The sequence below is a fragment of the Cervus elaphus genome, chromosome 5 (genome assembly GCF_910594005.1).
Source record: "Cervus elaphus chromosome 5, mCerEla1.1, whole genome shotgun sequence".
Taxonomy (NCBI): domain Eukaryota; kingdom Metazoa; phylum Chordata; class Mammalia; order Artiodactyla; family Cervidae; genus Cervus; species Cervus elaphus.
In genome coordinates this window covers 6,561,768-6,589,168 of record NC_057819.1, presented here as the reverse complement: position 1 = coordinate 6,589,168, position 27,401 = coordinate 6,561,768, and the positions used below count along the sequence as shown (strand labels likewise).

The 27,401-nt window shown below is 49.8% G+C and overlaps 1 long non-coding RNA gene across 1 annotated transcript in view; it reads left to right on the top strand.

Annotated features, from left to right (window-relative positions):
• LOC122693281 overlaps window positions 1–27,401 on the top strand; it is an 81,359-nt gene that overhangs the window by 16,993 nt on the left and 36,965 nt on the right. Inside the window, exon 2 of the long non-coding RNA XR_006340845.1 lies at window positions 25,213–25,286. This is a non-coding gene — a long non-coding RNA (uncharacterized LOC122693281). The remainder of the gene's footprint in view (window positions 1–25,212; window positions 25,287–27,401) is intronic.

The following is a 27,401-nucleotide window of genomic DNA, read 5'->3' as shown; positions in this document are numbered from 1 at the left end:
CCTATGCAGTCAATACTGTTAACAGTAAATCAAATATCAGGGCTGCACTGACCCAGGAAAAGGCCAAGGAGAAAAAAATTTCAGAGAAGAATCCAAAAAGTGTAGAGAGAGAGAAAAAAAAGAAGTTTCATCCAGAAGCATAAATCATACATAGGGAAGAGAATGCGCAGTGGCAGCGTAATGGAATTGAGACTCAGCTGCCCCAGCGAGCTGGATCCCAGGACCTCTGATTTTGGTGTCTGAGTTTCTTGGACCCTGCTTCTTGGTAGATCCAGGGGACGAGAGGCCACCAGAGGCAGGGCTGGGGATTCTGATTGGAGGTCCTGACTTGGGGCCTCACTGCACAACCCCTGTCTCAGTTGAGAAGGGATGTCTGTAGGAAAGGGCTCTTGGGGGAGAAAGCTCCCCCTCCCCACCTCAGCCCTTCATCCCTCCATACATGCCATCCTGTAAGATTTCATATCTTAGAGTGCTGGCTCCAAAAAGTATGAGGCTCGAATGTTCTAAAAAAAATTTCAGGCATGTCTGAGACGTGTTGCCCATTGACCTGCGGCCTCCTTTCATAAACGTAAAGAAAGTGAAACGTGAAAGTGTTAGTCACTCAGTCGTGTCTGACTCTTTGCGACTCCATGGACCATAGCCCACCAGGCTCCTCTGCAGAATTTCCCAGACAAGAATACTGAAGTGGCTAGCCATTCGCTTCTCCAGGGGATCTTCCCGACCCAGGGATTGAACCCGGGTCTCCTGCACTGCAGGCAGAATCTTTACTGTCTAAGCCACCAGGAATGTAGCTATTCAATAAATTTTTATGAAGTACGCACTGTGTGACAGGCATTGTCCGAAGGCCCTGGGGTTTCAGCTATGGACAAAATAGAAACACGTTCCCGACTTCACTGAAGCTACAGTTTAGTTAATGATGAGGGAGATAAGAAAATTGAGATTTTTATAGTATGTTGGAGGGTAATATATGTTAAAACAACAACAACAAAAAGAAAATAAAAGAGAGGTAGAGTGTTTTGGGTGGGAGGAGTCAGGTTTAATTATGGTAAGGGGATGTTTGAGGACAGACTTAAGGCAGATGAGCATGTGAGCCCATCAGAAAGTGGAGAAAGGTGTTCTAGGCAGCAGGTGCAAAGGTCCTGAGGCATGGTGCATTGGGGGGTGTTTGAGAAATAAGGAGGGAGGGCTGGAGGGGAGCTAGGGGATGGTGATGGATGGTGTAGTTGATTGGAGAGGTGACCAAGGGCCAGGACAGGCAGGGCATCTGGGCAGTAGTGAATTCGGTTTCTTCTGGGTTGATAAGGATTGTTGGGGAAATTGGAGCTGGGAGAGATCTAATCTAATGTGGTTTTCAATTTCTTGTCAGTCCCTCATTCCTATATCCTGACTACTCAAGATTAAAAAAATCTAGATGGATTTATATGGCAACTTGTACACCACTGAGAACCCATCTTTCTTTCTTTCTTTTTTTTTTTTCAGGCAAGGTTTTACTGGGGTCCCTGAGACAGCAGGGGGAGTCGAGAACAAGTAACAGTTTCCCTTGCTCGCTGGTTCCCTGAGGGTGAAGGAGGGGAGCTTGTTCCTTATATGGGGTGAGGGTAGGAGTGTGTCAGGGGTGGGGCCAGAGGGTTGACTGGGTGGTTTGCCCACCCCGCTGGTGGTATTGAGCTATGGTTTTTCCAGTAGTCAGATGTGGATGTGAGAGTTGGACTATAAAGAAAGCTGAATGCCAAAGAATTGATGCTTTTGGACTGTGGTGTTGGAGAAGACTCTTCAGAGTCCCTTGGACTGCAAGGAGATCCAACTAATCCATCCTAAAGGAAATTAGTCCTGCATATTCATTGGAAGGACTGATGCTGAAGCTGAAACTCCAATACTTTGACCACCTGTTGTGAAGAACTGACTCATTGGAAAAAACCCTGATACTGGGAAAGATTGAAGGTGGGAGGAGAAGGGGCTGACAGAGGATGAGATGGTTGGATGGCATCACCAACTCAATGGACATGAGTTTGAGTAAACTCCAGGAGTTGGTGATGGACAGGGAGGCCTGGTGTGCTGCAGTCCATGGGGTTGCAAAGAGTCAGATATGATCGAGCGACTGAACTGAACTGAACTGGTGGTGTTGAGTGCAGAGGGCATGCGTAGTACCCTGCTTTTGCTGCTGACACCCCATTTTTCTCCCTCCAGGCTCTTCAAAAGTGGCAGTTGGGTGTTTTTGTCTCTTCGTATCTTCTGGGTCCATAATTTGCCCTAACCACGCCTGCACACAATTATTTTTAGTCCTATATAGTTTGCTCGTATTTTGTTGCTCAAGGAGAGGTGTGTCCAGTTGCAAGCATTGCAACACTGCAGTAAAGGGTCCCAGGTCCCTCACTGCTCCCTGAGAGACTCTACCCCCTTATTCGTAAGGGGTGAAGGGCCGACAGAGGATGCGATGTTGGATGGCATCACTGATTCAGTGGACACGAACTTGGGCAAACTCCGGGAGATGGTGAGGGACAGGAAAACGTGGCCTGCTGCGGTCCACGGGGTCACAAGGAGTCGGACAGGACTTGGTGACTGAACAACAGCAGCAAGGGGCTGAAGGCCTCTTCTGAAACTTCGTCCTGCAGGACAGGGGCCGTGGACACAAGAGAACCCATCTTTCTGACAGTCACCTGTAAAGCCCTTGCACATTCTTGGTACATGACAAACACGCAAATGTATTAGATGAGCATAGAAAGACAGCTGGGTGGATGGTCAGCAAACAGTCAGTGGTGCTTCCTTTGGAGACTGGAATGGGTGTGACAGGTAAAGGGCAATTTCCTCTTTTATTGCTTATCTTTTTTGTACTGTCAAATTATTATTTTTTAAAAAGATGTGTTGACTGGATAAAGACTGACCTTGCATAGGTCATGCTTTTCCGAGTGTCCACCACTTGTTTTATAATGAGGTAGCCCTTTCACACCTGCTCATGAGGGTCTTGGGACGATTAAGCATAGTGTCTGGTTTGCACTGATTTTAATCAGTGAGGAGCCATGTAAGTTTCTTAAGGAGAGACCTGATGGGGAAGGACCTGCGCCGTATGGAGACAGGTGCCTGCACTAGCCTTCACCTGCTGCTCTGAGCAGGCCCAGCCTCCTCTATCCTCCTGGGCAGCTGGGAGCTGGTTGAATATCCCTTCTCCCCCTGACACACCCCTACCCCAGCCTAGTACCCTATATTTTCCTAGGAGAAAATCAGCCAGCTGCCCTGCACGTCCCTCCAAAATCGAAGGACTTGCTGAGACCTAGGGGAGAAACCAAATCGCCCAGTGGAACTCGGTGGCATCTTCTTCCAGGCAAATCGCAGAGCCTTGTAAGGCCTTTACCTAAGAAGGAGCTAGGGGACTATCTTCACCTTCACCTTAGACATTTCCTGCAGTGTCACCCCCAACAAGGCCCCTGAAGTGGACAGCTGTGGGTTTTGCCTCATTAGCATCTTTTCCTTTTCCTGGTAGCAGTCCCCTCCTATTTTAATTTTTTTTGGCCGCTCCACCGTGGCATGTGGGATCTTGGTTCTCCGACCAGGCGTGGAACTCATGCACCCTGCAGGGGAAGCTTGGAGCCCTAACCGTCGGACTGCCAGGAAATTTCCAACCGCACCCTACTTTCTTAAGGAGTCCCCTGCCATCCCCATTCCGCCAGATTGAATGAGGCTCACTGTGGCACTCCGACATCTGGCGGAGGGCATGTGGACCAGGCCTGAGCCAGTCAGAACACTCCTGCCCTCTGCTGTCCGTGATTGGCTCCGTGCTGGGACTCATGACCCAGTCTAGCCAATGAGAGCCAGACTCAGGAGTTTGGTTTGGCCTGTTGGTGTAACAGTCAAGAAAGGGTCCGGGACATGCTCCAGCCCCTCCGTCTTACTTACGGTGGTGCAAATCTTAGTGGCACAGAACAGGGCACACGTTGACTTCTTGTTCATGCCCCTTGTCTGTCTCAGGCTGGCAGGGGCTCTGCTCCTATCTCCCTCATTCAGAGATACAGGCTGGTGGAGCGCTCACCACTGGGAACATCATCAAATACCATAGCAGGGGGGAAGGGCACCGTGGAATTAGATGCATCTGACTTCAAGTCCTGACCTTGTTGCTTGAAGCAAGGGGCCTGCCTGGTACTCAGTTATTGCTCAGAGAGTATCAATTTCCCCCTTATCCGGTTTCTCCAAACCTTATTTTCTGTATGTCCCAGTTGGATTTCCAGAGCTAGGCTCAAATGCCTGCCCCTCCAGGATGAGTTCTGAGACCCACATTTCCCAGCACCTCTCCATCATCTTAGCACAGTGGAAGCACATACTAGAGACTGTATGTGCCCTGTCAGTGTTGAGCAGAGAGCTAAGCGCTTGCACGCTAAGTCACTTCAGTTATGGCCGACTCTGTGACTATGGGCTTCCCTTGTGGCTCAGCTGGTAAAGAATCCACCTGCAATGCGGGAGACCTGAGTTTGATCCCTGGGTTGGGAAGATCCCCTGGAGAAGGGAAAGGCTACCCATTCCAGTATTCTGGCCTGGAGAATTCCACGGACTGTATAGTCCATGGGGTTGCAGAGTCGGACACGACTGAGTGACTTTCACTTCACTTCTGTGACCTATGGACTGTAGCCCGCCAGACTCCTCTGTCCATGGGAGTCTGCAGGCAAGAATATTGGAATGGGTCGCCATTTTCTCCTCCAGGGGATCTTCCTGCCCCAGGGATGGAAGCTTCGTCTCCTGCTTGGCAGGCAGATTCTTTACCACTGAGTCACCAGCTTTGGAGACCACCCAGAACAGCTTTGTGTGTGCGTGCGTGCTCCGTCACTTGTCATGTCTGACTCTTTGCGACCAAGGAGGTCTCTGCCAGGCTGCCAGGCAGAGCTGTGGCCTGCCAGGCTTCTCTGTCCATGGGATTCTCCGGGCGAGAATACTGGAGTGGGTTGCCATGCCCTCCTCCAGGGGATCTTTCCAACCCAGGTATCGAACCTGCGTCTCCTGCTTTGCAAGGGGATTCTTTACCTGCCGAGCCACGTCCGGTGCCCCGTCAGTGTCCAGCAAAGACCCAGGAACTTAGTAAGTGGTATTCTCAGTGCTTTGCAATGTGAGGCACGTAGTAGGCGTTATTAGTTGACCTGTCCACAATGTCCAGCAGTGTCAAGCTCATAGTATGTTTTTTCCTTGTATCTCTTCCCGCAGTGCTTCTAGCAGTGTCTTTTTCAAAGGTTACTCCTCAAAACACCTCTTCCCAGCCCCCAGCCTCCTGCGTCATGGGACCTGGAGTTTGTCGCTACCAGGGTGTATTTGCTGAAATGAGTGGGGTGGGGTGAGGGGGCCTTGAAGGGGTGGTCCAGGGCTGCACTGCCCCGCGCGGGTCATCAGGGGTCAGCGAGCAGCAACTTGGCTTATGAATTTCCTCAGAGGGCCCCAGACAAAGGGGGAAGTCATTGGTGATGCGGTTACCTTGGCAACCCTTTGTGCTGGAGAGTGGGAGAGAGAGGTGAAGGGAGGAACCTGAGGGAAGGGGGCAGCTGCTGGGGGAGAGGGCGAGGCAGGAGGGGACGCTCCCCTCTAAAAGAGGGGAATGACTTGGCGTCTGGCTTCTGAACAAACTGAAGGAAGGGGTCTTCCCGCGGCAGGAGGGAGGCTGGTCAGGGTGGGATGCCCTGCTTCTCCTCCTCCAGCCTCTCTAGAAATCCTTCCAGCTGGTCTGAGAACATGGAGAGAAAGTTGGTGTTCCGACTTGCTGTGTTACCTTGTGCAAGTTACCCTCCCTCTCTGAACCTCAATCTCCTCTCTTATGAAATGGGGATAATCATCCACAGCGTGGCAGTGAGGGTTAGATGATTGTTTGATGTAAGGTGTGGAACAGTGCTGGGACGCTGTTATTCATCTGATGGCCTCTTCCTGGCCACATGGATTTAGGCAAGTGACTGCGTGCGTGCTCAGCTGTGTCTGACTCTTTGTCACGTCACAGACTGTAGCCTGCCAGGCTCCTCTGTCCATGGAATTTTCCAGGAGTGGATTGCCATTTCCACCTCCAGGAGATCTTCCTGACCCAGGGATCTAACCAAGTCTCCCACATTTCCTGCATTGGTAGATGGATTCATCACCTCTGTGCCACCTGGAAACCCCGGCAACCGATTACCTTGAAATAAGGGTAGGGCATTTCTCCTGTAACATGCTAAGTGGGAGCTCCCAGTGACTGTTGATTATTGATGATTATGGATGTTTCTTGACCTTGGGAGTGGGGTATGGAGGAGAGGCGTTATTGTTTCATCTTATGGGTCATTATTATGTCAATGGGGAGACTGAGGCCCAGACTTGGGTGTGAGTCTGAGATGCCTTTGAGGGAGATGCCTGGGAGAGGAGGCCAGCCGTAGGGCACCAACGTTGCTCTGCCTCTGCATTCTGTGTGTCCGTGGTCCAGCCCACTTGACACCCCAGCGCCAGGGCTAAAATCCTCGGCTTTTGGTGGATGAGCAAACTGGCAGACATTGGCTGCTGGTGGAGCAGGATCTGGGGCAGAGAGGATGTCACCCCACTATGCCCCACTTCCGTCCTTCTCCCTCTGACCTGTGTGTTGGGAGGGGGCTTCCTGGGGGCCCTGGAGAATTTCCTGCCTGCCCCCACTCCCAGCCTCTGCTGGTGGACCACTGCACAAGGCACCTTGGAGTCACTTCCCTGCCCTGGAGCCGGCCCAGGACACAGATTTCTACAGGCAATCTTAATGGAAATCTCTCCAGCTATTTTTCTGTCTCTAGGAGGAATTAGCAACCACAAAATCTTCTTTTGCCCCAGAAGTGGAGCAAATAGGCAGCACTAAGGAGCTGTTCTCTCCTCCCTTTACCATGACTTAAACAAATTTTTTTGAGTATATTCACTTTACAATATTGTGTTAATTTCTACTGTACAGCAAAGTGAATCAGCCACACGTGTACATACATCCCCTCTTTTTTTCCCATTTCCTTCCCACTTAGGTCCACACAGAGCATTGAGTAGAGTTCCCTGCGCTATACAGTAGGTTCTCATTTGTTATTTATTTTATACACAGTAGTGTATATATGTCAATCCCAAGCTCCCAATTCATCCCACCCTCGTCTTTCCTCTTTTTGTGTTCATATGTTTGTTTTCTATGTCTCTGTTCTATTTCTGCTTGCAAATAGGTTCATCTGTACTATTTTTCTAGATCCCACATAGTTGTGTTAATATATGATATGTTTTTCTTTCCGATTGACTTCACTCTATGACAGTCCCTAGGTTTATCCATGGCTCTGCAAATGGCACAATTTCATTCCTTTTCATGGCTGAGTAATAGTCCGTTGTGTATATGTACCACATCTTCTTTATCCATTCCTCTGTTGATAGACATTTAGGTTGCTTCCGTGTCCTGACTATTGGAAATAGTACTACAATGAACATTGGGTGCGTGTATCTTTTGGAATGATAGTTTTCTCTGAATATGTGCCCAGGAGTGGGATTGCTGGGTCATATGCTAGTTCTGGGGTTTCCCAGGTGGGACTACTGGTAAAGAATCTACCTGCCAATGTAGGAGATGCAAGAGACTGGAGTTCGATCCCTGGGTTGGGAAGATCCCCTGGAGAAGGGAATGGCCACCTACTCCAGAATTCTTACCTGGAAAATTCCATGGGCAGAGGAGCTTGGTGGGCTATAGTCCATGAGGACACGGAGTCGGACATGACTGAGCACGCACACGTACTACCATGCTAGTTTTATTTTTAGTTTTTTAAGGGATCTCCATGTTGTCCTCCATAGTAGCTGTGTCGCTTTACTTTCCCACCAACAGTGTAAGAGAGTTCCCTTTTCTCTACACACAGCCTGACCATGGTATTTGCAACCACGGGGGAGATCACCAATTACTGAGCACCAGCTGTGTGCATTTCCTACGAATAGTTTCTATCTGGCTGGTAAATTCATTCGATTCCACTTTGTGAACAGAAAGAAGTGGAACTCCGAGAAGAGCTTTGCTGAGGTCACTCCCCGGAGAAGCTTAGAGCCGGCGTCCATACCCGGGTCTGCCCACTCTGAAACCCCCGAGTGGGGCCACCGTGGCAGTTGGGCACTGGAGCCAGTTCAGTGCCCTAGTTTAGGTGTGGCTTCTTCCCAGGAAGCTGGGTCATCTTGGGCAAAGGGCTTGACTTCTCTGTGCCTCAGCTTCCTCATCTGTAGAATGGGCATAATAAAAGCACCTACTTCACTGGCTTGTGAGAAGTTAATAGCTTAGACTGTGTTTAGCTAAAGTACTGGGGACAGGGCCAGATGCGCTGTGCAATCCGGGTGAATTCAACAAATCTCGATTTGGATGCTGGCGCTAGAGTAGAGGAGCAGAACAGACCCCATCCACCTTCCAGCACTTACATTTTGGCAGTGCCAGAAAAGTGTAAGATACTAATCTGTGAGCCTTGAACTACTATGTATATATATTCATCCACTTAACAAATGCTGAGTACCTACCATGTACTTGGCCAGGCAAAGAGGAATAAGGTGCTGCTTCTCCAAGGAAGCATGTGGATGGGATTATGAAGAGGGAAGGAGCGTCAGAGAGCCTGCACCAGGCTGAGTCCTGGAGGACCGACAGGAGATAGGCTGGGAGGGTGATCTAGGGGCTGGCATAGCACACGCAAAGGCACGGAGCTGTCTTGCTGACTCTCGTTAAATCTCATGGTTGTTAGAATCCTCCAGTGTGACGCGAAGAGCCGGCTTACTGGAAAAGACCCAGATTGAGGGCAGGAGGAGAGGGGGACATCAGAGGATGAGACGGTTGGATGGCATCATCAGCTCAATGAGTATGAGTATGAGCAAACTCTGGGAGTTGGTGAAGGACAGGGAAGCCTGGCGTGCTGCAGTCCATGAGGTCGCAAAGAGTCAGACGTGAATTAGCACCTGAACAAGACTCCTCCACTAACGTTTGGCCATTTCTTTCCGAAACTCGGTGAATTGTGGTTGAACATGAGCACTTTAACCCCAGCTAGCTTTGACCTTGATTCTCTTTACTTTCTTTTCATATATCAAGTATTTTTATTTTTTAAATTTTATTCATTAAAAAAATATTTATTTATTTGGCTGTGCTGGGTCTTAGTTGTGGCATGTGGAATCCAGTTCCCTGACCAGGTATCAAACCCGGGTCCCCTGTATTAGGCGCACAGAGTCTTACCCACCGGACCAGCAGGGAGGTCCCACACATCATGTCATTTAATCGGAACAGCAATCCTGTTAGTACAGGAATAGAGGACGACTTCATTGTACAGACGCCCAGAAAGGTGAAGTGTTATGTCCTAAGTCACCTCGTTGCTGGACTTACTAAAACAAAAGAAAACAAAACTGGGAGCCCCATTCAATTCAAATTTCAGATAAACTATGCATGAGTTTTTTGAAGGCTAAGTATATGAAATATTTGAGACATCCTTTAAAAAAGTGTTTGCTGTTTCTCTGAAACTGATGGAGTGTTTTGTACTTGGCAAAGCTATCCAGGTTTTGAACTCGGTTGTGCCTGTTTTCACCCCTGAAAGTAAAGGTAGTGACCACTATAATCTGGGTTTCTTGGGGGCCTACTATGTGCCAGGCTGTGTCCTAAGGGCTTGACATAACCGTGTCTCTGGAGCTCTGAAGGAAGGGGCCGGTCGCCGGCTGTCAGCGGCCTCTGCTCGCAGTTCCCAGCGCGGCCACGCGGTGTCACCCTCGGCCCGCGGTACCCGGGAGGGGCCGGCCGGGTGCGCGCGGCCCATTCATCACCGCGGGGCCGCGGCGCGCAGACAATGCGGGGAGCGGCCCTTGCCCGCGCCCGCGCGGCTGTCGGTACAAAGGATGCGCTGTTAACACGTGTACGGTAATGGGCTCCCCCACGGCCTCTTCGCGGGCCGCCCGCTCCCAGCCTGACGGATGGCCCGAGCCATCCATCTAAATTATGTCATGGGCAATGAGCATCCTCCTGTGTCCAGAGCCCTGCCGTCTGGGCCAGGCTGGACTTCGTTTGGTGCCTTCTGCCTGGGCGACCCCAGTGACCTGTCACTCTCCGGAAGGAACCTCCTGCGGGGTGAGCACCTACTGTGTGCTGGGTCCAGGCACTCTCTCCTTGATTTCCATCTAAGGTGGTGTTTGGGTTATTAGCCCATTTCACAGAGGAGGAAACTGAGGCTTGGAGATGGGAAATCTGTATTCTAAGGTCACATAACTCTAGAGTTTGCTTAAGATGGATTTTTTTTTTCTTTTGCAGCTTTATGGAGATAAAACTCACCGACTATAAAATTCACATATTCAGATGTACATTTCAGTGGTTTTTAGTCTATTCACAGAGTTGTGCAACTATCCCCATGATTCAATATTAGAGCATTTTAAAGTCCACTCCTGTGGCCCCCTCAACCCCCCGCCACCACTAGCCAAAACCTGTTAGAAGTTTAAAAAAATTTTTTTTTAAATTTATTTTTGGCTGCACTGGATCTTCATTGCTGCACTGGCTACTCTCTAGGTGCAGTGCACGGGCCTCTCGTTGCAGCGGCTTCTCCTGCTGTGGAGCAGAAGCTCTGAAGTGCTCAGTGGTTCCGGCTCCTGGGCTCTGGAGCACAGGTTCAGTAGTTGTGGTGCCCGGACTTAGTTGCTTCCCACGTCGTGTGGGATTTTCCCAGGCCAGGGATGGAACCCGTGTCTCCTGCATTGGCACTCAGGTTCTTTACCCCTGAGCCACCAGGGAGACTCCAGCAGTCGTTCTTAATTCCTGTCTCTCCCTGGCTCCTGGTAACCACGAATCTACTTTCTGTCTCTATAGATTTGCCTCTTCTGGACATTTCATATAAGTGGAATCCTACCATGTGTGACCTTTTGTAACTGGATTGTTTCACTTAGCATAGTGTTTTCAAAGTTCATCCGTGTTGTAGCCTGTGTAAGTTCTTCCTTGTTATTGCTGAATAATATTCCATTGTATGGATATATCACATTTGTGTATCCATTCATCTGTTAATGGACACTTGGTTTGCTTCCACTTTCTGACTCTTGTGAGTAGAGCTGCTAATGAACATTTTTAGAATTTTGGTGTAGATGTATGTTTTCAATTCCTTTGACTAAATACCTAGGAGTGAAATTGCTGTCATACAAGAACATGATGTTTACCAAAATTTGAGGCTAGGCTGTTTTCAAAGTGACTGTATCATTTTATATTCCTGCCCACAGAAGATGAGTGTTTTGATTATTTTTCCACATTTTAGCCAACCCTTGTTACTATCTGACTTTTTGATTCCAGTCATCCTAGTGGGTGTTAAGTGGTACCTCACTGTGGTTTTGACTTGCATTTCATGTCCCTGATGATTAATGATGTCAAACATCTTTAAGTGTGCTTATTGGCCATTTGTATATTTTCTTTGGAGGAATGTTTATTCAGATCCTTTGCCATTGAAAAAAAAAAAGAGTTGTCTGTTATTGAGTTGTTGGGGTTCTTTATATATCCTGGATACAAATACCTTATCTGATAGATGATTCGCAACTATTTTCTCTCATTTAATGAGTTGTCTTTTCGCTTTCTTTATGGTATTGTTTGCAGCAGTTTAAAATTTTGGTAAATGTCCAAGTCCCTATTTTTCCTTTTGTTGCGTATGGTTTTCATGTTGGTAATGAAGAACCAGTTCCGTGTGACTCTGAAGTTGGTGGTCTTTTTGCCTTCAGTCTTCCATGGGGGATGAAAGAGCTGGTCCGGGTTTGGTGGTCATTGTAGGCTTGGGTGAGGGTGCAGAGCTGTGAAGAATAATGACCCTGGAATCAAACAGAATTGAGTTCCAATCCTAGCCAGGATGTTGCTTTTTTTGATGACTTGGGCAGGTCATTCAGTGCCTTTGAACCTCCGTTTACTCATCTGTACAATGGAGATAACCACACCTACTTCGAGGTTGCTGTGAGGTTAAATAAAGGGGGGGCAAGCACATGGAAGACACTTCCTAGACATAGCTGGGGTGACAATGGCCTCTAGGTTCGCCCATGAAGACCCCCAGGTCCCCCACCCCCAGCACTGACCAAGGCACACGGCCCAGAGTCCCTGAGCCTCTGCAGTGAACTTTTCTCTGGAGTCTCAACACCAAGCATAGTTTGCCTGTACCCTGCTGAAAACCGCAAGGGCAGCAGAAGGAACCAGAAGGAACCATTAGACTGTCGGGCAGAGGGAGGTGGAGGCTCCAGTTTAGACATAGCCCCCCAGCCTGCCCTGGCTCCCATAGCCTTTCAACCTCTGTTACTGACAAAGAAACTGAGGTTCAGAGAGGTGAAGCCCCTTGATGGAGGTCACACAGCCCCATTCTGAAAAGTGATATGAAAAAGGCCTTCTTGCCTCTGGGTCCGAGACTCTTCAGGCATCACCCTGGCACATGCCCCACTTCACTTAGAGTCAGGCCCTTGGGATGACGCCCTGCCCACAAGGCACCTCCTGGCTCCCAGTTAGGACATGAGGCTTTGGAGCTACACGGAACAGAATCCAGAGACATCATCTACTCTCTGACCCTCAGTCTCTTCATCTGTTCAGTGGGAACACTTGTTCCTGCCGGTAGAGTTGCTGTGAGGATGGAATGAAAGCTGAGCCTTGTATGAGCTGAGTGTGGACCTGACCATCATGAGCACTTGGTAATTACAACTATTTATTATGATTATCAATAACCCAGATGAGGGTCTTGGAACAGATCCAGACTGGGCATGCACACTGGCCTGACTGGGAGGTGGTGACCAGACTGCTTCCCCATCCCCGGAACCCCCAGAGGCAGTATTTTCAGGGCGACGGGAAGTGGAGGGCGCTGTCTGCTGGCAGATGGATGGAGGGGATAAAATTGATTCCGGCCCAGCGGCCGCAGGTGGCTGGGCAATTACCCACTGCCAAGCTGCCGGAGATGAGACGCCCTCGGGTCACGGCTCTGCTGACCCCCAAGGCGGTGGATCGGGCTGGCTGGCTGGCTGGCCGGCCGGGCCTCCTGTGCTAAAGCTGGGGGCTGTGATGCTGGGGCGCCCAGGACTGGGGCTTAGCCTCGCCCGCCTCTCCAGATGGACAGATAGCCGGCGGACGGGCCCACGTCCACTCCACGGGGGAAGCTGGACGTGGTTCTGTTTTGATCATCACAGACCCAGTCTCACAGGCCAGTGCTTAGTCCCCTGGGGAGGTCCATAGCCCACTCATGCACACAGGTCCCCTTGATGAAGTCTCGGTGAATTCTGTCGCTCCTCCGACACCTGGTGATGCAAAGACAGCTGCATGGCTGTTAAGCCCCAGACTGAGTGCCCCCCAGGACAGGAGCGCGTCTGTCTGGGTCAGCATCCTCTCCCCCCGCACCAGGCACAGTACCTGGTACACAGCGGGCACTTGGGGGAACGTGCAATTGGGGTGGATGAGCGCTTGACCCGGGTACCAAGGGTTAGGATTTCAACATATTTTGCGGGCACACAGTTCAACCCATACTTGGCCTGCCATGAAATAAACATCGTGCAGTGTTTTTTTTTGAGCGCCAACTGTATACCTGGCACATGGTGCCCAGGGTGCAAGGGAGAGAGGTAGGGGGTTAGGGAGGAGAAACAATAGAAGTGAGGACCAGGGCGGGGGTGTGGCTGGGAGGGGGTGTGGCTGGAAGGGGGTGTGGCTGGGAGGTGGGAGGCGGCCTCTGTCTCTGGGCCTGCAGGGGGCGCATTCGGAGCTGGGTCAAGACAGCTGGGACCGATGCTGCTGGTGGCTTGGAGTGCCAACCAGGCGCAAGACTTGGGGATTGAACCACTAAGAAGTTCGCAGGTGTAGACAGGAAGCCTTAGACTTGATGAGCTCAAGAGCTGTAGAAATCATGCTTTTTAAAAAAGAAGTTCCGTTCTTTTTTAAAAAATTAGTTTTTTGGCTGCATTGGGTCTTTGTTCCTGCCCTCAGGCTTTTCTGCCCCCGCAGCGAGCTGGGGCTCCTCTTCGTCGCGGTGCACGCGGCTTCTCACGGCGCTGGTTTCTCTTGTTGCAGAGCGCGGGCTCTGGGTGCGCCGGCTCAGTAATTGTGACCCACGGGCTTAGTGGCCCCTCGGCACTGGGATCTTCCCGGAAACAAGGATGGAACCCGTGTCGCCTGCGTTGGAAGGCTGATTCTTACCCCCTGGACGGCCGGGGAAGTTCCCTGTTTGTTTGGAGCGGGAGGTCTGTGTTTAGGGCTCAGCTCAGCGACAGCTCTCATTTTATGCGGGAAGAATCCGAGCTTCTGAGCGGGAAGGTGACTCTCCCAGGGACACGCAGCCCGCAGGGGCCAGGAGGAACCCTGGACGGCAGACCTCCTTGCTTCCAGGTCTTGCGAGCATGTGGCCCAGTCTGCAAGTTATAAAAATGCTTATTCAAAACACAACAGCCGTTACGGATGACAATAGAAGCCATTTGCCTGGTTTCGCTCATCTGCATCTCTAGGGGTTAGTAAACTTGCAGCCAATTTTCATGGGTTTCAAATTGAATTTCTAGGTAGGTTCCGTTGAGACGCGGAGAAAAGTCCCCACACTTATGGTAGAAAGGGCTGGGCTTTTCCTAGAAAGATTCCTTCATGCGGTGAGTGTTTCCCGATCACCCACCCTGTGTGCCAGCCTCCCACTCCCCAAATGAGGGCTGGGAATTGAGATTTTTTTTTTTATTCTTGGAAAGTTCTTTAAGAATCCAAAAATACTCTTGCTGCCTTGGCCTCATGGAACCCGGTGTCCAATGGGGTAGGCAGAATGGTGTCCAGTGGATAATCAGAATCCAGGTAGGACTTCCCTGGTGGTCTAGAGGATAAGGATCCACCTGCCAGTACAGGAGACACAGGTTCGATCCCTGGCCCGGGGAAGTTCCACGTGCCGTGGAGCGACTGACCCTGTGCACTGCAACTTACTGCGCCAGAGTCAGAGTGACTGAAGCCCGCGTGCTCAGGTCGGCAAGCCACGACTCCTGAAGCCTGTGCACCCAGAGCCCGCGCTCCGCAACAGAAGGAGCCACCACGACGAGAAGCCCACACGCTGCAACTAGAGGGGAGCCCAAACCATCTGCAGTTAGAGAAAGCCTGCATGTAGCAACAAAGGCCCGGCACAGCCAAAAATAAATACATAAAAATAAACATAGCAGTGTGTATGTTAAAAAAAAGAAATCAGGTAGCATGATTGGAGCAAGCCCAGGGGGTGGCAGGGGTCTGGGAAATGTGTCTGACCAACCTGGAGTGAAGAGAGGGCTTCCAAAAGAAGGTGATTGGCCATGAGGCTGGGGAAGTGTGAGGCATAGAGGGGCCGAGATTAGGAAACGCCTTTGGGGGTGGGCTGCGTCTAGAATGTCATAGGGATGTATTTGGAAGGATTCAGAGCTGGGGAGTAGAACCTAGCGATAGTGGCCTTTTTGAGAGCTCTTTCTGGCTACTGTGAGGCCGATGAAGAGACGGCTGCAGTTGTGTAGGTACACAATATTTAATATAATAATAGAGGATGGACTTCCCTGGTGGTCCAGTGGTTAAGAATCCTCCTTCCAATGCAGGGGATGCAGGTCCGATCCCTGGTCAGGAAACTAGGGTCCCATGTCCCACAGGACACTGTAACTAGAGAAGCGCATGCCTGTGAGGAAGACCCAGCGCAGGGCCCTCCAAATATACATATAGTAGTTACTACAATATATACTACAAATAGTATACCAGGAAATATTCTAAGCATTTACATGTTCTACCTCATTCACTCCTCAAACATCCCTACAAGCTGAAGTGCATCTAAAGTTCTTAACCTCGGGCCTGGTGTATCGAAAGCATCAGCCAATCATCTTCATCATACTAGCAAGCTGTATGTGCTGCTAGCCCCATGTTGCAGCTGAAGATTGAGGTTCAGACCATTTAAGTAACTTGCCATGTTGGATGCTGGGGTGTACAACCGGCCCCAGTTGAGGAAAGGAAGGGTTTATTCTTTCACTCCAGGAGTCGTGCCCTCTTTAAGGGCTGACTCAGCAAGGTCACTCCCTTCTGAGGGCAGCCAACATCCAGTGACTGAGAGATGCGGGAAGATAAAGTCCTGACCCCCTGTCCTAATTCGAGATGCTTCTGAGAGGCCATCCTGGCTCCCGAGCTCTGTGTGGGATCCGCTGAGACCTTTGGTGGACCATCATCAGAGCTCACCTTCTTCCTCTTTCCAGTTCTGCTTCCTTCTCCCCTCGTCCTTGAGTTCCGATCCCAAAAGCACTTTCCACTGAACCGCCTGCATGGTCACGTCTGCTTGCTGGGGACCCACCTGTGACGCTTGCCCAGAGGAGTACAGCCAGTGATCAGCAGAGCTCGTGTGTTAGTTAGGGATCTCCAGAGAAACAGAACCAATAGGACAGATAGAGAGGTAGGTAGGTAAATAGGTAGGTAGGGATAGAGAGGTAGGTAGGTACATAGATTAGCTAGGTCAGTAGATCTATGTGTGTGTGTTTAGTCACTCAGTCGTGTCTGACTCTTTTGCGACTCTTTGGACTGTAGCCTGCCAGGCTCCTCTGTCCATGGGATTCCATGGAAATTGGATTACTAGGCTCCTCTGTCCATGGATTTCCAGGAAACAATGCTGGAGTGGGTCGCCACTTCCTTCTGCAGGGGATCTTCCCCACCCAGGGATCGAACCCACATCTCCAGTGTCTCCTGCATTGCAGGGAGATTCTTTCCCTGCTGAGCCATTGGGGAAGCCCCCAGTAAATCTATAGATAGATAGCTGAGCTAGATAGGGGTAGGTAGGTAGGTATGGATTAGATATATCAATAGATTTATAGATCTATAGAGAGATAGGAATTTATTATGAAGGATTGGCTCACGTGATTATGGAGGCTGAGAAGTCCCCTAGTCTGCCGTCTGCAAGACTGAGCCCCAGAAAAGCTGGCAGTGTGGTTCTAGTCCACACCCCAGGTCCCGAGAACCAGCGGAGCCAACGGTAGAAGTCCAGGTCCAAGTCAGAAGGCCCGGAACCATGAGGGCTGATATCCAAGGGCAGGAGAAGGTGGACACCCCAGTTCAAGCAGAGGGAGTGAACTGGCCTTGCCTCTGCCTCTTTGTTCTCTTCTGGCCCTTGGTGGATCAGGTGATGCCTACCCGCGTCGGTGAGGATGAGCTTTACTCAACCTGTCGATTCAAACACCCTCACAGACATCCCCAGAAATAGTGTCTGACCAGCTGTCTGGGCATCCCTGAAGCCTTGTCAGACTGACACATAAAGGTAACCATCGCAGCCGGAAGACAAACGCTGGCCCCCCCCCGGTGTCAATAAAGTCTCCATGCTGTTCTCACGCCACGCTGCCTTGGTCGAGCATCTCTGACTCTCTGAACTTCGGTTTCCTCGTCTGTAAAGTGAGGGCGTATCGGTCAGTGTCTTAGTCTGCTCAGGCCGCCGTGACAGAAGACCATAGACGGGGGCTTAGACAGTAGACATTGGTGTTCCCACAGTGGTGGAGGCTGGGATTTGGGGTGCTCGGAGGCTGCTTGGAGGAGGTGATCCAAAGTATCTTGGGTGGCTTCTCACTGCTGCTTTCCAGACCTGGGGGCCTGATCTCCATGCCTGCAATGCTCCGCCATGCTAATGACCTAAAACAGCGGCTAATTTGACAAGCCAAATGGAGTCCCCATGATTGCATTTGACTTTCTGACTGATGACAATAGACGAACTCCCTTTTCTTAGTGCAACTTACAGTTGGATAGCCTTGGGCCATCACCCGATCCCATTGTTCAAAATGTTGCCTTGTAAATTGTCTAATAAAGTAATAAAGAAAGAGACTCGCTAAATGATTTGTCTTTTAACCATTGTAATGGGATTTTTTTTTTTTTTTTGGGCAACTGTTTTATGTTAGAATGCAAAAATTATCACATGTAATTAGAATCATTTCAATTCCGGTCTCCACCAGGCCTCTGACATATCCGGCAACTTGCGCCACGTCGTCGAGAGAGTCAGCTCGTAAAACCTAATCAAATAAAATTGTAAAAGGCAGTCAGATTTGGAGTGGTGCTGTGAATGCTGGAAGGGAAGGCGGCTCCTCCACGCCTTGGAGGGAGGAGAAAGCAAGGAGGGAGAAGGACGGAAGAGAAGAAAAGAAGAGGGGAAGAGTCACGACAGGGCTTCTTTCTACCCGGGCAACCCAGGACCTGACGGGCCACAGTGACGTGAATCACTCCCCCTTCATCCCCACTCAGATCCGCCAATCATACCTTTTGCCATTTGCTCCCCAAGTTTCATCTCATTCAGGCTGACCAGGTTTCTGCCTGTGCGTCTTCTTAATATTTAATCCTAACCATGCAGACACATGTATGGATCTATTTATCCACAAAAGCTGCAGAATAAATGTTTAACCAGGAAGGCACTCGGCAGCTCAGAACATCTAACAGACAAGCTTTTCCAAGGGCAATGAGGACGGGCAGGCTGTCTCGCTCTGGGGAGAAGATATTTATTGAGAAAAATGTCCCTGGGTCCCAAAATGTCCAGGTTGGGCTTTGGGGGACTGGAGGTTAGCAAAATGTTGCTCTTTTCAATTGGCTTGAACGAGAAGTGGCTCTTGGCCTCTGATAGGAGGAGAGTGGAGATCGAAGGCTGCTTCCTTCCAGATGTTGGTGGGCGTACAGGCCCTTCATTTGTCCCACAATGTCCCTGTGTAATGGTGGCGGACTGTTTGTCCTCCCCGGGGCCTGGAATCTGCTTCTAGGCAGGAGGCTTGTCTGCCCAGGCTGCAGCATGTGGGCGGCAGTGGAAATTCACGTTGGAACAAGTGCCCGTGGTAGAAGAATCACAGTGTAAAGCCAAGTGATGGCATCAGGGAACAGCAAGAGAGTGCTTGAATATTCTGGGCGCTTGGACCCACAGCCAGTTCCAGGCCCGGCTCCTGATTCATCAATATTACACATAGGCACTGTGGCAAGCAGACTGTCAGCAACTTTACTGTTTTTTTTTTTTTAAACTTTTTGTTTTACATTGGACTGTAGCCAATGAACAATGTTGTGATAGCTGCAGGTGGACAGCAAAGGGATACAAGCGTACATATACATGTCCATTCTCCGCCAGGCTCCCCTCCCATCCAGGCTGCCGTATGACTTGAGCAGACTTCCCTGTGTCAATACAGTAGGTCCCTGTTGGTTATCTATTTTAAATATGTGTACACGTCCATCCCCAAACTCCTGACTATCTCTTCCCCCCATTCTCCACCCCTCTCACAACCGGTAAGTTTATTCCCTAAATCTGTGAGTCTGTTTCTTACTTGTAAATAAGTTCATTTGTATCACGGATTTTTAGATGTAAAGGATGTCATAGGATCCTTCTCCTTCTCTGACTTAGTTCACTTAGTATGATAATCTCTAGGTCCATCCTTGTTGCCGCAAATGGCATTGCTTTATTATTTTTAATGACAGAGTAATATTCCATCATATAAATGTACCACATCTTCTTTTCCCATCCCTCTGTCGATGGACAATTAGGTTGCTTCCACGTCTTGGCTATTGTAAATAGTGCTATGAACGTTGGGGTGCATACATCCTTTCAATCCATAGTTTCCTCTGGATATATGCCCATGGGTGGGATTGCTGGATCATATGGTAGGTCTATTTTTAGTTTCTTAAAGAACCTGCATATGGTTCTCCATAGTGGCTGTACCAATTTACATTCCTACCAACATTGTAGAAGGGTTCCCTTTTCTCCACATCCTCTCCAGCATTTATTATTTTTGGATTATGTAAGAACTGAAGGACTTCACATTCCCTTCCTGTGTTCAAGCTGAACAGCTCTGTCCATTCTACTTACTGGATTTTGTTTGAAAAACTATTCCACATGGACTTTATTCAGGACTCTTCTGATAGGGGAGATGGAAAGAACAGTGAGAACTTTTAGCCAAGAAGCAGTTTGGAGGTGGTGGTATGAATGGTCAGTGACTAACAGAAGACATCAAGGATAGAGGGGATTCTGTTTTTGATTATGTGAAAGTGAGTGGAGTCGCTCAGTCGTGTCTGACTCTTTGTGACCCCACGGACTGTAGGCTACCAGGCTCCTCTGTCCATGGGATTTTCCAGGCAAGAGTACTGGAGTGAGTTGCCATTTCCTTTTCCAGAGGATCTTCCTGACCCAAGGACCGGGTCTCCTGCATTGTAGGCAGATGCTTCACCATCTGAGCCACCAGGGAAGTCTTAATGGCGGCATTCAGGATCTTCACTACCACGTGGGAGATCTTTAGTTGCAGTATGTGGGATCTAGTTCCTTGACCAAGGATTGAACCCCAGGCCCCCTGCATTGGGACTGTGGAGTTTTATCCACTGGACCACCATGGAAGTCCCGAGGGTAGAGGGGATTCATGCTGAAGGCAGGCCAGGGGGTCAGATATCAAGGATAAGGGATTCTCTCAATGACTTGACAGGATTCTTACTACAAGTGGGTGATGCGGGTCCGGCAAGAACGGGTACTAAGGACAAGATCTAGCTGAGAAGAGGGCTCAGAGGAGCCTGACTCAAGGGAAGCTTCATGAGAAAGACCGCAAAGCTCTCCGGGTGTGGTTCTAGGTACCAGAGGAGTCAGGGACCACCCTGCCTTGCCTACTGTCCTCCTGGATCCTAAGCACACGTCGCCTTGCACCTCCTCCAGCTCCCAGCCCTCAAGCACTGCAGTTCATGCAAATAGCTGCCTGAGGGTAGAGCAGGCCTAACATGTTAAATTTCCACTTAGGCTCAGCTGGGATCTGTAGTTCCGCGGTTTCTTTATGATTCAGGGGTTTTTAGTGTTCTTTGATACTTGAGCACTCTATCCTCAACTACTATAGCACTTTGATTTTGCATTTCTTTGATTCTAGACATGATGATCCTGGGATGTAGACTTTCTGGCTCAATTATGCCGGGGAAAAAAAATTTTTTTTTTTTTTTTTTAACCAACTTGTCCAAGCCCCACTTGTGAGATACTGGTCCATGCCATGGCGAGGCACCAGGGGTGGGAGTGCAGTGGGGGTTGCTGACTGAGACAGAGCCTTACATGTTGGCCGTGTCCAAGGTCAAAACTAGAGCAGCTGCACCTCTGCCCTCAGGTATGAGGGGCCAGAATGTGGCCAAGAAGAGCAAAATAATGCCAGGCGATTAAGAGTTGGGGGTACAAAGGACGGAGCGGGGGATGAGGAGCAGAAATGGATATGAGGAAAGCATCACCTATTCGATATGAGAGAACTGGGATGCTCTGAAATGATTGGGTTTGGACAGGTGCTTGTGGTTCCCTGCGATAAGCTCTTGCTACCCCCCTTCGCTCCAAATCAACCTGCCATATCATCCCCCGCTCCCAACAGGCATCTGAATAAAGCCGTCCATACATCCCATGTGGGTCTGTTAGCCAGTTAACTGTTGGAATTTAAATGGGAGCCTTTGGTCTTCCCCGGTGGTTCAGACAGTAAAGAATCTGCCCGCCCTGAAGGAGACCTGGGTTCAATCTCTGGGTCAGGAAGACCCCCTGGAGAAGGGAATGGCTACCCACTCCAATATTCTTGCCTGGGAAATCCCATGGACAGAGGAGCCTGGCGGGCTACAGTCCCTGGTACCGCAAAGAGTCGGACAGGACGGAGCGACTGAGTATGCAAATGAGCACACATATACTTTGATACAGCACAACATTGATACCAAGGATTGCTGAATTAGTCAGGATAAGCTAGGTTACTGCCGCAAAAATGCCTCGTAAGCAAAGCTCATTTTTTTGCCCCTGTAAAGTCCACTGTGGGTCTGGGCAGCTATGTTCCACATGGTGATTCAGTGATCTAGGCTCCTTGAATGTTTCTGCATTTCAACAGGAGGCTTCGTATATTAACAGGGGGCAAGAGAACTTCCACAGTTTGAAAGTGATGCTTGTGACCTCCACTCAGAACCAGTCACGTGACCCTAGCTACCTGGAAGGAGGCTAGGAAGGGTGATTTTCTACGTGTCCAGGAGAGATGAATACGAAGTAGCATTTGGTGAGCACATCGTACCATTTCTGCTACAACCACCATGTCTTATTTTAGTAGCAACCATACAAACATGACTCTACATTAATTTATTTAAATCATTAAAGATCCTTACAGGGGCTTCCCTCCTGGTCCAGTGGTTAAGACTCTGTGCTCCCAACGCAGGGGGCCCCGGGTTTGATCCCTGGTCGGGGAACTAGACGCACATGCTTCAACTAAGGGCTTGCATGGCTCAACTAAGATCCTTCATGCTGTGACTACGACCCAGTGCAGTCAAATAGATAAATATTAAAAAAAAAAAAAAGGAAACTTTTCAGATGAGGAAACCAAGGCCCAGAGAGGTTGAATAACTTGCTCAAAGTCACACAGATAATGGCAGATTCAGAATCTGAACCCAGGGGCTTCTCTGGTGGTCCAGGGGCTAAGACGCCACACTCTGGAGGCAGAGGGCTGGGGTTCCATCCTTGGTCAGGGACGTGGCACAGCTAAGAGTCACATGCCACACCTAAAGATCTCAGGGGCTGCAGCAAAGACCCAGTGCAGACAAATAAACAAATACACAAAAATAAATATCTTTTTTTTTTTTTTTTAAAGAATCTGAACCCAGGTTTGCATGCCTCTGAGGTCTGCACCCTTCCCTTCTCATGTGGTGGACCCGCCGGGTCCGGGGGTGGGATGACGGCCTGCACTCCCAGCTATCTGCTTGCGGTAGACAAGCTGGATCCGAGAGGGGAAGCACCCTTTGCTGACTTGGGAATTCACTGGGTGCAGATAACCCCTGGCAACAGGCAATCAGTGGTTCCTGACAACTTTTTTTTTTTTTTAAATTTAGGCAAGAAATATGGAAAGCATATTTTGAACTTTGCTTTCCTTCCATTTCCCATCTGTTCTTCACTGGGAGTTCAGATTTAAGAGCCTCCTAGAGTTGGTGTTGGCTTCGAAGCCGACACTCCTTGGGGAGCTCCCATGTTGTGAGAGGCTGGGTTGGGTCACTGGTTGTCGTTTCCTCCTTGGCCTTCTGTCTGTGTGTCCATCTGTTTCTCTCACCTTCTGTATCTGATCCTTCCCATCCAGAAGGCCCAACTCACTTGTGGGTGAAACTTTCGTGTATAATTTCAGAGATATTTGATTAGTTTAGTGACCTTTCACCCACTTATGCCTATGTCTAAAATTCTCTCATTCAGGAGTTTTTCCTTTAGCTTAGGAGAATGCTTATGTCTGGTCAAGATGCCCAAAGAGAGCTAATTGTGTCACAATACTGTACCCTTTCAGCAGCAGGGGGAAAACTCTTGAAGAAAACAGATCTCAGAAGGTAAAGAAGATAGAAGACACAGGGAAATAATACAGTTGTGTTCAGAGTGCTGAGTTGGGGTCAGAAAACATGGGGGTGTGGCCTTCCTTGGTGGTCCAGTGGTTAAGAATCCGCCTTCCAATGCAGGAGACACGGGTTCAATCCCTGGTCTGGGAACTAAGACCCCACACTCCACGGGGCAACTAAGCCCAAGTGCCACCACCTCTGCGTCCAAGCTCAAGGGCCTGGGAGATGCAGTCACTGAAGCCCTTGTGCCCCAGAGCCTGTGCTCTGCAACTAGAGAAAGCCCACACAGCAACGAAGACCCAGAGCAGTCAAAAAAATAAAAAATTTAAAAAATTAAATGAAAAACTCCTGCTTAAAAAAAAAAGAAGAAGAAAACACAGGGTTGTGTGCCACTTATGCCACCGTCCTTGGGTTTGGGTCTTGCAAGCCATCCGACCTCTCCGAATTTGTTTCTTCATCTATAAAATGGGGACATTTGATGTATTTCTTATAGGGTCACTGAGAAAATCGTGAGAGATGAAAAAGGCAACTCACACAAACACAGTGTTTCACAGTCTGGCAGGAAAATATTAACTTAGATCCTCTTTTAAAAAAAAATAATTCTGTGCATTTATTTATGTGCTGTGGCCCGTCTCCTCACTCAGGCAGCAGCCAGACCATGCGGCATGCCTCAGGGAAAGGATGACACAGCAGAACTCAGATAAGGAAGGAATCCAGCCTTGGCTTTTGAGTTTTAAAAGCCGGCCAAGGACTGGGCATATGACAAAAGATTTGGAAGGATGGAAGAGTGAAGTGGTCCTGTCTCTGAGGCTGGAAAAGACTCCGTGGGCTGCAGGATAGAGTGAGGTGGGAAGTAAAGGGAACATGGAGAGGCTTCCCAGGTGGCCAAAGAATCCGCCTGCCAATGCAAGAGATGCAGGAGGTGTGGGTTTGATCCCTGGGTTGGGAAGATCTCCTGGAAAAGGAAATGGCAACCGCCCTCCAGTATTCTTGCCTGGGATGGGGGGTCTAGTTCCCTGCCCAGGGACTGAACCCAGGCCCCCTGCATTGGGAGTGTGGAGTCTTAGCCGCTGGACACCAGGGAGGATCCCCTCCAGAATTCAGACACAGCCCTGGAGAAAGCAGGCAGAGGACCCTAAATGCACAGTAACTATTTCCGTCACTTGGTTGAGCACAGGCTTAAATAGAAATTATGCGTGCTTCTGCTTGGCCACCAAGCCACGTCTGACTCTTGTGCAGCCTCTGGAAAAAAGGGCTCTTTTGCAGCACACCAGGCTCCTCTGCCCATGGGATTTTCCAGGCAAGAATACTGGAGTGGGTTGCCAATTTCCTTCTCCTGCGGATCTTCCCTACCCAGGGATCGAGCCAGAGTCTCCTGCACTGGCAGGCGGATTCTTTACCACTGAACCACCAGGGAAGCCCTATAGATATGATACTCAATTACAAACAAAATAAAGCTTTCTGGACTGCTTGAGTTTCTAGATTAGCCATCTGCTGCAGCTTACTCCAGACGGTTTCCATGGACATTTCCGGGACCGTGGGAATCTGGAGAAGCCAGGACAAGAGCCCTAGACTTTTGGGACAAGGTTGGGCAAGGTGCCTGACAAGACATAATTCCCCAGTTCTTCGATTTGGGGACCACCTGGTCTGTGCCGGTCCCTTCTCTGGACTCCCTTCTGCTTCTCACTGCGTACCTTCCCACGAGCACACGCGAGCTCTGCCCAAGCCCTTCAATTTGTCTCGTTAGAAAACCCTTGTGTTAAAGAGACCATTAAAAAAGAGAGGGAAAGATAAATTGCCTGAAGCTGCAAGGCCCAGGAGGGAAGAGGAGAGCAGGTGATGGAAAACAGGCCTGTGATTAGAGGGCAGGGGGTGGCACGGGAGCCCGGGCAGGCAGAAACCTCCACTGGAGATGTCAAAATATTTGAAAATCCTCTTCCTTTGGTGAATTGAGTTACCAAAATGTATTTTTTTTTCTCTCTCTCCCTTTTTGCACACAGAGCAGTCTGGCTGTGGTTCAGAGCACATTTTTGAGTCCGGCAGAGCTCCCTTTCTTGCTGCTATCTGACCTCAGGTGAGTCTCTGAACCTCTCTGACCCTCAGTATCTTCCTCTAGAAAGAGAGATAACGGTAAGCCTACAAAAAATGGCTCTGAACCTCCCCCTCTCTTTGTGCTTATGCTCCTTGCAATGTGACTTTACATCTCATGTCTCAAGGTGGAGTCTTTCCTCCTACTCCTTGATTTCGAGCTGTCCATGTGACTTATTTTGGCCAATAGGACATCGTGAAAGTGAAGGTATGACAGTTCTGAGCCCAGGTCCCAAGAGGCTTTGTTCACTCTGTTCTCTGAACCTTAGAAGGAGAATCAGGCTAACCTATTAGAGGATGAGAGACCACACGGAGCAGACATGAGCTGTCCCAGCTGAGACTATTCTAAAACACCTGGGAGCCAGGTGACCACAGATGCATAAGAGAGCCAGCCGGTATATGTCAAGGCAGACCCAGGCAAGCAGGAGAGCCAGCTGACTCATAGGCTCAAGGGAAACAGTGGCTTTTCCATTGTTGTTGTTTAGTTGCTAAATTACGTCTGACTTTTTTGCAACCCTGTGGACTGTAGCCCCACCAGTCTCCTCTGTGCATGGAATTTCCCAGGCAAGAATACTAGAGTGGGTTGCCATTTCCTTCTCCAGGAGGTCTTCCCGACTCAGGGATCAGCCTCGTGTCTCCTGCATTTTCAGGCAGGTTCTCTGCCACTGAGCTGCCAGGGAAGCCCAGGATTTAAGCTGCTAGTTTTCGTGTTGATCTGTTACACAGCAGTAGCTAACACATACACCTTACCTTAAAGAGGTGCTGTGAGTAGGAAGCGGTCATGCAGGAGAATGACAATAGCTGCCTTGGTTGTGTGCAGATTGCCTGGCAGCCTGCTGGGGTTTGATAGGCAGTGTCTCAAGGGCTTCCCTGGTGGCTCAGTGGGTAAAGAATCTGCCTGGAATCCAGGAGACAGAGGAGATGCAGGTTCGATCCCTGGGTGGGGAAGATCCCGTGGAGGAGGAAATGGCAACCCATTCCAGTATTCTTGCCAGAAAAATCCCATGGACAGAGGAGCCTGGTGGACTACAGTCCATGGGGCCGCAAAGAGTTGGACACGACTGAGTGAGCAGGCATGCATGTACACACCCGCGTCTCAAGGACTTGCAGAGAGAGACTTGTGGCTGGGGTGGGGCATCCTAGGGCCTCACACGGAGCCTGGCACAGGGTGCCTCCTCGACACGTGTTAGTCGCTGGCTGCTGCTGCTGTTGGGAGTTCTGACATGTGCCTCTGGTTCCGCAGTGGGTTCTGAGCTGTAGCCTCTGGGTCTGGAGGCCTTGGTGAGTACTCATCTGTGAAAAGACTAGGGGGCAGCCTCTCTGGGTGTTGGGGGAACCTGAAGGAGTGAAGTTGGGTCAGGCAGGGGACAGAGCATCAGCCAGGATGCTCCCTACTCTCCCCCCTCCCCGCCCCCCCCCCCCCACCAGCCCCATGTGATCCCTGAACCAGCTCCCTCAGCATCCTCTAGGCTATTATTAGAGATGCAGATTCGGACTTCGTTGGTGGTCCACTGCTTAAGTCTTGGAGCTTCCACTGCATGGGGCATGGGTTTGATCCCTGGCCAGGGAAGTTCTGCATTACTGCACAGGGCAGTCAAAACCCCCAAAGTTTGCATGCGTGCTATGTAGCTTTAGACGTGTCTGACTCTGTGCAGCCCCATGGACAGTAGCCCACCAGGCTCCTCTGTCCATGGGATTCTCCAGGCAAGAATACTGGAGTGGGTTGCTGTGCGCTCCTCCAGGGGATCTTCCTGACCCAGGGACCAAACCCATGTCTCTTATGTCTCCTGCACTGGCAAGCAGGTTCTTTACCACTAGCGCCACCTGGGAAGCCGGAAACCCCTTTCCCTGTCCTCCCCCAGAAAGGAAAAAAAAAACAACGTACGAACTCTCAGGTGCCACCCAGATCTGCTGAATCAGAAACTATTTTAACAAGCTCTCCAGGGGACCTGTGTGACGTGAGAGTATCTAGAACCCTGCTTCTCAAGCTACCTGTGCTGAAGGACCAGTGTTCTTCTTAACAAGATTTCCTATTCATTGCAGACTGACACTTGTAAAATCCAGTAAAAAATGAATTTTTTAAAGATTAAATGAAAAATCA